Below are 15054 nucleotides of genomic sequence, written 5' to 3' on the forward strand. Positions count from 1 at the left end.
ATGGGGGCGGCTCCGCTGCCTCCGCGTAGAGGGCGCGATGCGAAAATACCGAGCGAGTGTCGGCGCAGCCAGCGCACCGTGATAGTCAGCGAGGCTGCGGTGTTCAGAGGAGTTTCTGATTTAACTGATGGTACCGCAGGAAAGAAACTGCGGAGAGGAACTGTAATGACACAGGTTTTTTGCTTTCTCGTGCGACAATTTATTCTGGGTGTTCTTTCAGTTTAGAAGGGGTACAGTATTTTAACTTATTGCCAGTAACCAACAAACACCGAAGTATGCCCCGAGGGTTTTGCCTCTGAAAATTGGATTTTCCATTAATTTTAAAAATGCTTGTTTTATTGTTCCGTTCACACGTAAATCGGTTTAACACTACGTGTTCCTAATATTAGGGAATGTAAAGTTTTTCACTTAACGTTGAAAGTGGCATGGTCTAGCTAGTTTCTTTTCCTGTGCTCTAAACCGAGGAAAGGTTTTGGAAGCTGCTTCCCTATTCAAAGGAAGCTTTTTGATGTTTGCAAAGTTGTATTAAGATAGTTTTCTAATTAAATTCATAGTAGGAGAAGGGAAATTTGAGGAGCTTTGTGAAACTGATGTCACAAAACTGCTGCTTAGCGTGTCACTGGTGAAAGAATCGGACTGAGGGACAGTAAGGTGCTCTTGGTGGACGGTCGTTCTTAATTTTCATTTGGCTATGCCTGTAGGTGTTGTCAGTCTAATGACCCGACTTTTAACACTTTTAAGTCATGCTTATCTTTGCACAATGACTTAGATTTGGTGTAATACTCAGACATGAATATTCATGTAAGCTTAAATGTCTGCATGTTAAGCCTCGTCAGAATTTAGATGCATTTTAAAATAGTTACAGACGCAGAAGATGCCATTCCTACTGTGTATATTCTTGATTCTGTTAATTAGCGTTATGCAGTGGAGACAGGAAGACTGCTGGATTCCATACCTCTGCAACTCTTCAACTTTTCCCTTCTCCCAAATGAAGCTCCCCCACCTCTGCCCGCCAAGGCAGCCCTCCCAGACAGGAACAATTGATCTGTGGGTTTCTGAAAGCCAGTTTGTATGATTTGGCTCTGGTTAGTGCATGAATAAACTGCTGTCCTGTCAGTCCCATTTTTATGAGTATGCAATAATGGGGGAAAATTGAATTCTTGAGTAGATGCTTTTTTCCTGCTGCAAAAGGCCATAAGAGAATGCAGCAAGAAAAAACAGCCTATGTTGACAGCACAGTGAGAAATAAGGAGGGAAATTCTTGTACTTGGCAACCTGCCATTTTTCTCGTGATTAGATTTGATCTGTAAAAATACCAGGTATTTAAAAAATAAATTTGTTTAAAATATGAGAGATCTTCAAAGTCAGAATGCTAAAAATGCCTTTCCTTATGTTCTTGGAGTAATATTTTGTTTAATTACTTGTTTTGTATTTTATTGTTAGGATGTTTTAATACTATTTATTTTAGTTCCAGAGCTCATACATATTAATAGAATTATTTCAGCATCCTATCCAGATAAGGATTCTTTGATAGTCAAAGCATATGCTAATAGACCATATAGGGATATCCTTAAAATTTATGCTGTGAATTATAATTCCTGTAGAGTCTCAGTTGATTCTTCATTTCTTGTCCAGGTTTGAGCCCAACTAGTGGAGATGAGAAAATTGTTTGAGTAACAGTGGGGTTACATTTTGGTTGTTTGAGAATGTCTAGTTAGCAGCTGCAGGGTTTGCACAGTTTTGTTTCCCTTCAAGGAAAGAAAAAGTAACTAATCTTCTTTCTCAGTGCATATCTTTCTTTCCTTGAAAACTTTTTTTCTCCATTTTTTGTTTAATCTAAAGAAATACCTTCCATGGGTTTGTTTGTTTTAACAAGGTGTGTCATCTTGCACTGCAGGAGATATACATACTTACTGCTCCTGGATTTGGGGGAATAATAGAACCATGGAAAGAAATGTAAAAATACTTTTTCAAGTTGAATTTCTTTTCAGAACTTTTTTCACAGGGACATGATGGTCCTTTAAGGCTGGTAGCAGAAAGCAGTAGTCTAGGATTGTCAGCACTAATGATCAGCTGTTAATTTGCAAGGTCTTTGAGCATTTGTTTTTGTTGGTGAGCTACTGTGACTTACTTCTTCACCCTTTAGTGAGTTGCTATTGTTTCTGAAGTTACTGTAGCAAAAACATTAAATTAAGCATACTGTTGAAACGTATGAGAGGTGACAACCTTACAGAAGCAAACAGCTACTACCGACAAGCATGGTCGGGTGTCAGATTAGCAGAAGATTGCTACATGTCTGTGAATGGGTTCGCTCAGGAGATACTGATACTTTTGTAAAATAGAGCCATTAACTTAAACGTGGGATGGCTTCCTTGTTCATTGCAGCAGATATTTGTTAAGTAGGGTGTCTTTGGTGCGTGAACTGTTGCCATCAGAGGAGGAAGGAACATTTAGAGATAGGCAAAGAATTGTGCATGTTTTGAAGCTGGTGGGAAAGAACTTCAGGTGTTCAAAGCAGACATTGCTCTCTTAATATCATCAGTGGTATTTTGTGCAGGGAACAGATGCCTATGTGGCTCACTGTAGCAGTGAGCTGTAAATTACCCTGCTATTCTAGCATCTGCTCCAACAAGTTTTACTGAAGATTAGATATAGATATGGAGGAGGTAGCTCCTGGATATCTCGTGATGTGTCATACAGTTTAAGACAGGAAGTTATTTGATCTGCAGGTTAAAATCTTTCAGATGGAGCAGAAGCCTCTGTCACAGAAAAATCTTATCTGTAGCTGCAGCAGTACAAGTAGTGAGTTTCTCCTGTACATAAAGCTACTGCTTGTATCTCAACTACTCATTGAAGCAGATGATGACCTCCTGCTTTCTTACATTACTCTGGCAAAACAGGCATAGAAGAAATATTAAATTTTTTTTTGTTATTCTACTTCCTATTAATAGGGTAAAATCAGAGAGAGAAGTAGGGGGGAAATCATAAACCTATGCCAGTCTTCCACAGATATTGTACTGAGAACTAATTTTAGGTTTGCCTCCCTAACTCTTAAATCTCATGAGGACCATTCAGCTCCACTTTGTTACTCCTCAGAAATACAGTAATTATCTTTATTATTTGCTGATTGAGAAATCGTGAAAGGAGAGGAGTGTTAGACATGGGAGCAAAGGGAAGAGAGGATGGCTACCTACAAGTTGGATGTGTGTCAAATGGAGTTCTCAGCAGAGCATGAACACAGATTGCAAAAACACTGCCTGTCAAAAAATAAAGGATTGGACTTTCTCTGGGGCCAGTGTAATAATGCCTTGCCCATATGGGGATGGTAACATGAGGGAAAAAAATGGGATTGTGTGAGTTCCTTCACGAATAGCTTGAGAATATGAAAAGCGTATCAGTCTCCTCTTTATTTTCTTTTTGCTGGAGCTGGTTGTTTTTAGGCTTAGAGTGATAAGTCTAAATCAATTTATATATTTCTAGTGAGCTTTTATTCCATATGGTTTGGGCCCTATTCACTACCCTCCCCTCCCCACCATGCATAATAGTTAATCAACATTGGAAGCCTGACTGATTTGAAAAGGAGAGTTAAACTTGTGAAGGACAAGGAGATTTCCCCCAGACAGCCATAGGCCTTGTAAAACTTGAAGGGACCTTGAGGGTCTTCAAATGACTTGCTGTGTAACAGAAACTGGATGACTCAAGTAAATTCCTGGTTGAATGAGACTTGCCACTTAGAAAAAAGTTATTCTTAACTTAAAATTTTGGAGTAAATCCCTCTTAACACTTGGGAATGCATCCAAATCCATTGTGTGCTTTCCAGTTATTAATTAGCCTAAGTTTTTGCTAACTTTAACTAATTTTTAGCTTAGTGTTGTTTTTATTCAACTTCCAGCTATCAGGTCTGGCTATCTGCCTGTTCAAAGAGCTACTTATTGTCCAACTATTTAATAGGAAAGTCTGTATCAATTGATGAAGACCTCTTGATAAGACTGAGTTCGTCAAACCTTTTGCTTTCTACGTATTTTCAATCCTGTTTTATTTTTGTGTGTGGTCAGCTGGACTGTTTTCTGTCTCTTGGAAGCTATGCACCTATTGTGTCCTGGATGTAAATGCTTTTCCTGATATGTAGTAACTTCATACACAAATTAAATGGTAAGGGCAAGAAAAATCAGTGGCCTGTTAGGAAGGAGAGAATGTAAAGAAATCTCTGATGGTGAAGTTGGTACAAGTTGTCTTATACTTCATTGATAAATCTGTCAGTGGCCAACAGTGAAAGATGAATGAAATAACTTTTGAACACTAAGCAGAGCTTAAGCAGATCTTAGCAAAAGCAAGACCATTTTCTGTGGATGGTGGGAACTTTGTTAGGCTGTGAATGGGAGTCTTAGTTGTGCAAGATGCACTGCTGTAGTTTACACATTCTTCAGTAATCAATGACCAAAGATTAGCACTTTGGGTCAGCTTGGGACATACCCCTTGCATCCCTCTGAAGAACACAGCTGACATATTTGCAATCATGTATGTAAGGTATTTTCACAGTGTCCCGCAGTGGTAGGGAGGAGAAGAGAGATCCAGCAGGCAGGAATTGTGCAGAAAGATTGATTTATTTAATTATTTTGCAATTCTTTTATAGACTTTTTTTTTTCATAGTCTAATTGGTCAAAGGATCAACCACCCCTTGGGGTGATTGGATAAAATCCTAAAACATCCATTGTCAAAATATTTTCCTACTGTACAATAAACAAAGCTTTACAAGGTCGCAGGTGTTCATAGCTTATAGAACTCTACTAATACCTTCCATAAGAGAGAAAATATCTCACAGGACTGGAAAGAAGCAAGAGAAATTCTTGCTAGCTGCATATTATATCCACAAGGTATTTCCCACTGACCATGTAAAACAAAACTGTAGCAGTTCTGTATCAGACTTGGGGTGACTCTGGAAGTATTACCTCCTGAAAGTGTAGGCACCTTGTTTGTTCAGCTGATACTGTTTGCACGCACTTTTGTTCTGGAAGGTGTTCTCGCAGTCATCAGGACAGATTACTAGAAACCATCCTGTCTGTCTTCAGTGGATGATCTCACCCACCCAAGTACCAAATTTGGAGAAAAAATATGCAATGTGAACACATAGCAGGGCTACTTAATTGATATGCTTTTTCCTTCTAGACATTATAAATACAATTCTCATGTATTTCACGGTGAACTTGACTTGTGGAAACAGAAAAGAATTGTCTGCCTCCTGTGTTCCTTCATATAAAATGCTTTTGGGACACACAGACATGAAACAAATTTCATAGGTAAAACATAGTTCAACTGAAGTACTTGCATAGACAAATAGTATCCAGAAACTTCACATAAACTTTATATACGACATGCATACAAAGATATGACTTTGATACTATAGTCAGGACTGTGTTTTTCTCCAGGGCATAACACAACCAGATTCCATGAAGATATTTTCTAAAATAACTGTAAATACATTATTAGATATTCCTTAATCTTACCGTAGCTATATAAAGCCTTAGTAATAAATAATATTTCATAAATAATACCGAGCATACTAAAAATGTTAGTATTTATAGTCACTGCAGTGAAATTGGATTCACTTGTGAGTCTTCTTTATACTTCCTTTCTGATTTTAAATTATTAATACTGTTCTATTTCAGAAATTGATATTTATATAGTGTTGATCTAAACCCAATCTATTCAGGCATCTGAATCTTTGACAGCTGAATTCCAAGTGCTCTTATGCATTTTGTTGCACGAAAAAGCCAGGGCATCCATGTTGTTGATAAAAGGATATTCCAAGATGATTGATCAATTAATATCACATCTTTTGTAGCATCTGAAAAGAGAAACTTTAACAGCTTTAAAATCCCCTATAGAGAAGGAAACTACTCTTACCCAGGATTACAAGAAATAATAGCAAGAAAAAAGGATGCAACGGGAAACAAAATGTTTTTTTCTTCTGGCTTTAATTCTCCATTGGGATCTTGTTGTTAGTGTCTGCAGGTCTTCAGTAATTTACTCTGGGATTATTACCTTTTTTTTCCTTTTTTCATTTTTCCTAGAGTCAATATGAACACTAACTGCAGTGAAATGTTACGGATGTAGGAGTAATGCTAATTCATTAGTAGTCAATCTCACTTCTACATGAAACCTCAATCCCCTTGTACTTTCTGCTTGAATAGTTTTCAAAGAACCACACTAATTTTATGTGTGTATTTAAACTACTGATAAAATCCCCACTCATACCTTCTGTTGCCATTACTATATCACCATGGCAAAAATAAATTGTGTCTTTCTTTGCATGCAGTTTCCATATGCCAGAAAGGATGATAGTAGCAGGAATTAGCTGGTCCATGTGTAACACTTGACTGTGAAACGCTTTCCATATGCAAACTGTCACGCCTCCTTTTTCTTTTTTCTTTTTTTTTTTTTTTAATTGAGGTCTGCCTCACCTGAAATCTTACATACCTGAGTTTGTGCTCCTCTGAGAAGTTTTACCTGAAGCAATGGAGACTTAGACACCTCTAAAATGGGAACAGTGTAATAGCTATGTGTAAGAAATTGTCAGGAAAGTTTTGGGGTGGCACTAACTTGAAATGGCAGTAACATCTGTAAAATGAAGATATTACTAGCTGCACAACATAGAGAAGATCAGTTCATTAATGTTGGTGAAATACTCTGATACTGTAGTGATGATCACCTTGGAGAGGCTCATAAGGAAATACTTCTGGCATCCTAGCAGAGCTTAACTAGAGTACCCTAAGGCTAAAGGCTGAACAACTCTGATCAGACTGGACACCAGATACCTTATCTGCTTACTCAGTAAATGGTGTTCTCTGAGTGTTGAAACAGTCTTTGTGGAAAGAAGTGAAGTGCTCTGTGAACACATAGCTGAAAATAGTGTAAACCTGTTCATCTATCCTTTTGGAGAAGATTGTTTCGGTGCTTGGTGACATGTGGTTCTTAACTGTGTTGAAAATAGCAGCCACAGTATATGAGGTTATTGGACCTAACAAAGTCCTTATCAAACTGCAACCAGCCTTCTGAATTGGGGGAGAAAAGTTCTTTGTACTGATAATGTGACCATGAGAGAAAAGATCTGTGTAACAGTCTCCATAATCATTAGTGAGAGTAAGTAAATATAGGCAGGAGCAAGTGAGACAGAATGAAGATACAAATGTTCTTGATTTTGGTGTGATACTTTTCCTTACACTCCATAAAGGAAATAGGTGTCAAAATGATGTTATTTGTCTGCTGGAAGTCTAATAAATATGTACTTCATATCCAACAGCACTAGCAGAGGTCTGCAAAGTGGTTAAACCCAGTGGTGGAAGTAGTGGTTGTTGTTGCCCAGGTGGAGGAGCAGCATGGCTGGGTGGAGTTTGCAATGTTTGGAAGGAGAGTCCTGTGGTGATGAATTGTAACCAGACATTATCTGTAGGGACCTTAAAGATCATCCAATTCCAACCCCCCTCCCATGGGCACATGTCCCACTAGACCAGGTTGCTCAATGCCCCATCCAACCAAGCCTTGAACGCTGCCAGTGGATGGGGCATCCACAACTTCGCTGGGCAATCTGTATCCAATTATTTCCTGTGGCGCAGTGAAAAGCAAATTGTCTCCCTGCAGTTTTGTCACAAATGTTGCAGTAAGTGTTGCAGGAAGTTTTGAGCAAGGCTTAGGTTATACCTAGATGTAAGGCTTGAGCTCACTGGAGCTTTGAAGGGAAGGTATTCCAAATACAGTCATATTGAGAAACACCCAGAAAAGATACCATCACCTTCCCGTATGTATTTTCCCCAAATTCCTTTACCTTCTGCTTTCCCTGCATTTCAGGGTCCTGTGAGTGAGACATGTGGTAAAACTGTTGCACAGGCAGAATGCAAACTTGTTACTGCTCTTCCTAGTATGCCCTCAGTCACTTCAAACCACTTCCATTTCTCAGGTCCCCACCCAAAGGCAGAGGTTTTGTAAGATTTTGTGGCAGTGGGCAGTAAAAATGAATTCTCCAAATGAATTGATGTGTCATCTTGTGTCACCTCCTTTGGGGAACATAAGAGAGCAGTGGTTGGAACCCATGGGGCTTTCTTCAGCTGAAATAAAGGAAATCTTGAGGAAATATGAAAGTTGTCATTGATGGGGAGGAAGTTGTTCCATCTCCATGATCTCTAAATTCCCATAACTGCTAATTGCATCCTGTTTTCTACCGCCCTTTGCAGTTATTTTAATTACAACTCACTATTGCAAGAGTACCCGTCCCTGTTGCTGTCTGAGTAAAGCCAAAAGGAAGAAGAGTAAGGAAAAAAAATAAAAATACTTTAAAAAATTGCATTTATTTTTTCTACTTTTTTGAAATAGTCATGTTGTAAATCAGTTTTCTGGGTTTAGTTTTCCAAATGCATACTGCTATGTAAGCCAGCAACCACAGTGTAGACCAGTAGATCTTTAGATAATAGGAGGATTTGGTTTTAAATAATTTCCTATGAAAAGCACAATAACTGTATTTTCCAAAGCTCTGTAAATATTTTTCAGGTATATTAATTCACATTTGCCAAAATGGGACAGTTTTATACCTGTGTGAGGGCAAAAGCAGTCACCAATGTGCTTTAATACCTATGAGTTAGGTCACCTCATGTTAAGTGGGTGTTAAAACACTGACACAGATGGCCCAGAGAAGCTGTGGATGCCCCATCCCTGGAACTGTTCAAGGCTTGGTTGGATGGGGCTTTGAGCAACCTGGTCTAGTGGAAGGCATCTCTGCCATGGCAGCGGGATTGGAACTGGATGATCTTTAAGGTCCCTTTCAACATGAACCATTCTATGATGATTATTAGAAGGATTTTAAGGAGTAGTCTGAAAAAAGTGGGGAAAAATGAATATGAATTGTGCCAGTCTACAGAAATACAGACTGATATGGGGCAGTGAAGCTGGTGTAAGCAGCTTGTAGTGTTCTAGATGCTTTTACCTGACATTTTATACCACAGTGCTTGCACAGTGGCACCATGCAAATTTCAGTGCATCAAGCATTCAGTTTCCATGCCAGGATTAAATTACTCAAGTTTGTTTGGAGTTCTGGACTGTTGCAATTTTAAACCACTAGTGTTTTAGTCTTTGTTTAGGAAGATTCCCATTTAATAAAAATTGAATTGTGATAAATGATTGATTATGACCAGCTCTGAGCTATAGGACATCTGAATCCAGCAAATGTTTTTATGCTTAAGATACTTGTAACTGGGTAGCTTGAAAGACAATCTTATTACATCTTCCAGTCTGTTCTTGGTACATTGTTAATCATACCTCCTCACAGGTAAAGAAAGATAAAATGATAGTATTTTCTCCAAAGGAAACAAGCTTATCATCCATTCCTTGATTGTGGATTAGAAATGCAACATTATTCCTGAAGGAGTTCAAACTGTAACCTTCTAAGATTTCTCCAAACACACATCTTTTGCCTTGTGCAAGAGCAGTTAGGAGGAACATAGGCAAGTCTTCTTCATTTGGCTGGTAAATCATCACAGCTAAGACAAGATTACTGTCATACTGTAATGATTGTTCCTTAGCATGTGACATTCAGAAAAGGTTTCTGTTCTTTGAAACAGTAATTTTTTGTTTTACTTGTTTTGATATTGTCTCAACTAGGCTCTTGAAGAGAACATACTGGTATTGATGCATAAAATATATGCATCACTTTGTACGAAGAAAAAGTTTGACTCTGTGCAAATGAGCATTTACATTTATACAATGTAATAATGATTTAATGTATTTGTAAGAGTGCATGACTCCTAATTATGAAGCCCAGCACTGGATCTGAGGTGACCATTTGGCTCAAAACTTCTCCCTGCCCACCCCAAATCATCTAGCTTGCCTCTGCATACTTTGGCTTTCTTGAATCTTTGGTCATTATGGGTACAGTTTTAATACTGTTAATAGGCTACACTAATTTTTACTTTTTTAAAAAAATGCTGATGCAAAGAAGAGGTTTATGTGAGACCACTAGGGGAAAGCTTTAAAAATGGTCGTGAGCCTGGTCACATAAAATGACTTGAGAATGGTTGGTTAAAGGTGAGCTACAAGAACAGCTTTTAATTTGTACCTTAAATTAAGGTATTAACTAATAGAACTTGAGACAGGAGATTAGAGAAACTATAGCTTAGTCTCTTTCAGAGTATTACTACATTGGAATTCATGCTTAAACTTGTATTTTTTTTTTTCTTCTTGCATGTTATCTATATTTGGAAGTTCTAGTTCTGATCTTTCCTACCAACAGATGTTAATGTTAGTTTTTACTATGAATTTATGATTTAATCCCAATAAAACTGTACAGATCAACAGTAGCTCCTCAGTAAAACAAAGAAGTTTAACCCTTCCCTTAAAGAGCTGTGTCATTAGGCTCTAGAGTCTAGGAACAGACTTTGACTAATTTTATTTTAACACATGGAAGATGCTGTATAATTTTTCCTTAAACAGCTCTACAAATCAACAAGTAGTGAAAGATAGGTTCTTCCCAGGTGTTAGTGAAGGGTCAGATAGTGTGTTGCTTCGAGCAACACACTATGTGCAGAGAATATTCCTACCTTCTCTTTGTCAATAGACAAGCAACCATTACATGTTTATATTTATATATTTAATATTATTAAGTCTATGTGTATTTTTTGTCCTCTACCTTCTGGCTAATTGGTAGAACTAAGGTGCCATGAACTGGATATGCATGCTACTGAGAGTATGAATTTGTAGTTTTTTCTTAATCAGTTTTAAAAGCACATGAGGCTTTTTCTGGTGCACCACCACTGATTTTATGATATTTTTTTACATGTGAGTGGTGCCTAAATGCTGTTCACCCCAATGGACAGAATGGCTGCAAAACATATTGCTGTTGATGGTGTGGTCAGAGCACACTGGAAGAGAGAACTCATTCTGTGATATAAACCCTTGAGTATTTTAATTGTAGGGTAGATAGGAACAAATGCCTCATTTTTGTTCTTTGCACTGTCCAGCCAGATGTGGCAAGAAAAATAACTTGTACAAGTTTTTTCTACAATAGAATTTTGTGTAACACTTTTGTTTCGAAAATTACAAGTAGCTCTACTGTGCTTGCCTGTAAAACAAAGAGATTACAGGAAGAGAGAAAAACCCCCCTTCATTCTCTTCCAATTAATTTGATTTCTGCTAAAATCCTGTTTATGTTTGGAAAGGAATGACCTTGAAACATTGCAGTTCACAGTTCAAATCTTTTGGTTGGTATTGCCTTATATACTGGGTGACCTGAATAAAAACGAGTAGACAGTAGAATCTTTTGTTGTTGAATCTCTCATTATCTTTTTAAGGTGTTCATTTTTTCATGTCCCTGTATTCGTTGTATGAAGGATAAATTCAGTATTGTGGAATCAATAATGACATTTCCCATTCCATGGTCATGGCTCTTATTTAATGCTATCAGCACAGTCATTTTTATAGATGCTCTGCATAATGTATCAGCATGGGCCAGATTTTTGTCTGTGACTCAGAAGCTGCTGTAATTATTTTGGTGCAGGCAGCTCCATCTCTTACTTTTGCAGCTATAGTAGTGGTACTGAGTTTTCTACATGAATGGAGAATTTGTAAGCCTGCACCAACATTAAATAAATAACCTCTGACAAGTGTTGAAATTTTATTTCAATTATGTGATAGTGTTTGGTTTCTGTCAGAGGGCTCTGTTGTTCTCCAGCATCCCCATTATGTGCCTGCAATTGTCGTGAGCAGAAGGTAATTTGTGCCCTCGTATGTTCTGTTGGGATAGTGGTGAAGTAATTTGGGTAAGAATGTGCTCTGTCAGTCTTGTTCCTCTTATGCCCTGAATTGCTTTGTGAGTGCCACAGTTGAATATTGCTGGGAAAAGTGCCTAATGCAGACAGTCTGAAATTATGTGAAAACTGCTCGTAATAGCCACAGTATAATACCTGAAACAGAATAGAGGAAAGTATTTATGCACAAATACAGACAGCCTGAATCTTCAGCTGTTGGTGCAAAACTAGTGTGTGCATCCAGCGAGGCAGAAAGAGTGACTTCCACTGTAGTTCAACAAAGCCATACGAGTTTTTAAAACTTGCAGGCATGGGCTTAATTATTACAGTGTATCAATTTTACCTGAATTAAGAGAAAGGAAGCAGTATGATTTTACATTAACGAGATGTACAAAGCTGAACTAACAACAATGTCCAGTTAGGCATTTGCAAGGCACAAGAGTGTCTGGATCTCCCATTTCCTGTGTGCTGCCTGTACTTTTTGGGATGATGCAGTTCTCAGGTTATATGTGGACATCACAGCTAAGAAGGGTGATAAGATAAGCCCCTTTTGGCTAAAAAAAGAACAGTGCTAAGCTTGAGAATGACGCACATGTAGGCTTTCCTTTAGACTTCCACCTGGAACTGAGGGAGTACATAAAAACTCCTTCCTAGCTAATGAGATCTAGGGGATTCCCATATTGGTCACCTCCTGTTTTAACCTGCTGAGAACAGCCTCCTAAAGCTGGCAGGTTTCTGACCTTTATTCAGTGATCTGTCCAAACTTTTGGTAGTTAATATGTGATGTCTTTGCTCAATCCTGATTTCAATTCTACTCTTGTAATCCTAAAAATGAGACTTCTAAACAGTGGAATGAATGTCCAGTGTCATTTTAGTAGCACTTGAGCTAGCAGCACTGTTATTATTGATATCATTGCATATAGAGTTGAATCTAATAATAAAATAATGCATTACTTAATCTTTTTGATGGTTTTCATATTAATAATGACTTCCCAAGTAAAGGGCATTAAGAAGCAACTAAATATATGTTAGGAAAAAGAATAGGAAAAATATTAAAACCAATTCTAAGTTTTAATTAGAAAAAGATTAATGTATAATTAACTTCATTACAAAGGCATAACTAGGTCCAATTTTCTTCTTCTGTATTGTAGTTGAAATGTCCCATGTGAGCATTTATAAACCTTAAAACTCTGCAAATGGAGACTTGAATACAGGCACCATATGTTTCACTTCTGTCTTACTGATTTTAAGGTATTATCAACACTCACAAATAGACAATTGTAAATCCATCTTAAAATTGAAGTACTTGCCATTTTCATGATATTTTCTCATGAGGCTTCTCTATCTGAGATCTGTCTTTTCAATTACCATTTACTGTCATTCAGCACTTCTTGCACTTTAATTTTATAATGCAAGTACCTCTGAATCCTTCAAAGTTTATTTTAGTCCCTTCTCTGTTTCCATGCTATTTTCAGTCTCAAGTAGTTTTTAAGGAATGTTCTCAAACAACTTGATTGGTAAAGGTTCAGAAAGCAATAGTAACAGTTCATAATTTCAAGGTTCTCTGAAAAATCGAAATAATGAGATTGTTCCTCTTTTGAATTTTTAGTGGAATTACAGCTTCACAAGATAGAAACTAGGGCTTCAACAGAACTTAATTGTCATGGCATCAATTATCTTCAAAATACGAAGACTCTAGTATTGGTAGCATTTGTAGCATTCCTAGTGATAAAAGCAAAACATAGTGACTTTAGAGTATATGTGGTTCTTGTGGCTCCTGTCTTATGCCTCAACGTGTAATTGGCCAGAAAACAGAAGAAATATCACAATAAAAGGTTCATATTTTTGGCTATTCTGTTTCAATGCTAAGGTCAAAGCAGTGTAATGTCTGTGCTGATATTTTTTGCAGTTCTAGATCTTGGGTGTTAGCTGTGCCTAAATAGAATTAATTCAGTCATTGCTAGACATTATTTTCTGCAATGCTAAATTATTACTAGTTTTTGGAAGTTCAGAAATACTTGGGCTTTTACTGAAGCCACTAAGAGCTGTGTGTGGAGATGACTGTTGAAATCAGACAGAAAGCTGCATGCCAGAGCACAGCATACACAAGGCCTAATCTCTCCAGGCTCCATCATTTAATTCTGCATAGCTACAGTTGAACTCTGCTCTTGAATTTCCCAATGAAGGTGTCCATCTTTCTATCCATGGATGACACTAACTACTTGACATACTACCTTATTTTCTTAAATTCAGCCCTCACAAATACCGGGTCTTCATTTTTCAGGTTAAGTTTGAAAATGGCATCTTTTCTTTTCATGTTTTGTAAGTGGCAGTATGGGTAATTCAATTCAACCCTTTAACTTCTTTTTTGTTTGTGTACATGTTATAGGAAAACTAAAAGCAAAGAGTCGTTCTTAGGTGTTTGGGCACAAAACTAGATGTTAGAAGCGTGCTAACAAACTGAGCACTTTTCCAATGAGATATTTTACAGTGATCCTTTTGGAATCAATATAACCTGCTTTTAAGTTTCTTTAGTTGTATTGTTGTTTTTCCTGAGTATCTAAATGTGAATCTTACGCCTCCTACTTTTGAAAGTGCTGTAGTTTTTACTCAATTACTTCCTTGTCAGTGTGATTCATATATTTTCTACAATATTTCTCATTTGACAAAGTAAACCTGTGTGCTGTTTCATTACTGGAGTAGTGAATTTTAATTTGCTTTATAGTTTAATTTCTTCTTGAGAGTGACTTTATGACCTCAGCTTTATGAGTCAAGAGGCTCCCTGCTGTGAAATCAGTCTGCTGTTTCTATTTGAGTGAAGCAAATTTCTATGTACGGGTTAAGCACTGAAATTATTTTACAGGCTTTTGTTGGAAGTTTGATAGGGTTTTTTGATCCAGCTCTGGCCTTGTCATACCACATTTCCTTCAAATTTCTGTAGTCTGTGTTTTAGTGAATGGTCTGATGTTAATATCTTGAGTCATTCATCATACGTGTCCTTTCAAGTGCTTAGGATGAGGACTGTTTTAGAAGGAGCAAGTATTTAGGGTGGTTAGTGCAACCTAAAGTGTTCTGTTCATCTCTGTGCTTCCTCCTCTGTTCAGAATGGAGTGGGTATAATTTTGGCAGCAAGATTTCATGCTACTTATTATTCATTAAGTTGAAAACTCCATCTGGAGAAGATATTAATCCAAACTGTTATTCTGGTGCAGCTTGTTTTGAAGTTATTTGTTTTGGACTGGGACTACTTTGACCAGTGGCATGT

At 37.5% G+C, this 15054-nt stretch overlaps 1 protein-coding gene across 1 annotated transcript in view; it reads left to right on the forward strand.

Moving 5' to 3' along the window:
- OXR1 (oxidation resistance 1) overlaps positions 1-15054 on the forward strand; it is a 276422-nt gene that overhangs the window by 1132 nt on the left and 260236 nt on the right. The gene's annotated exons all lie outside the window — the stretch shown is intronic.

This window comes from Corvus brachyrhynchos, unplaced genomic scaffold, assembly GCF_000691975.1.
Source record: "Corvus brachyrhynchos isolate BGI_N302 unplaced genomic scaffold, ASM69197v1 scaffold710, whole genome shotgun sequence".
NCBI lineage: Eukaryota > Metazoa > Chordata > Aves > Passeriformes > Corvidae > Corvus > Corvus brachyrhynchos.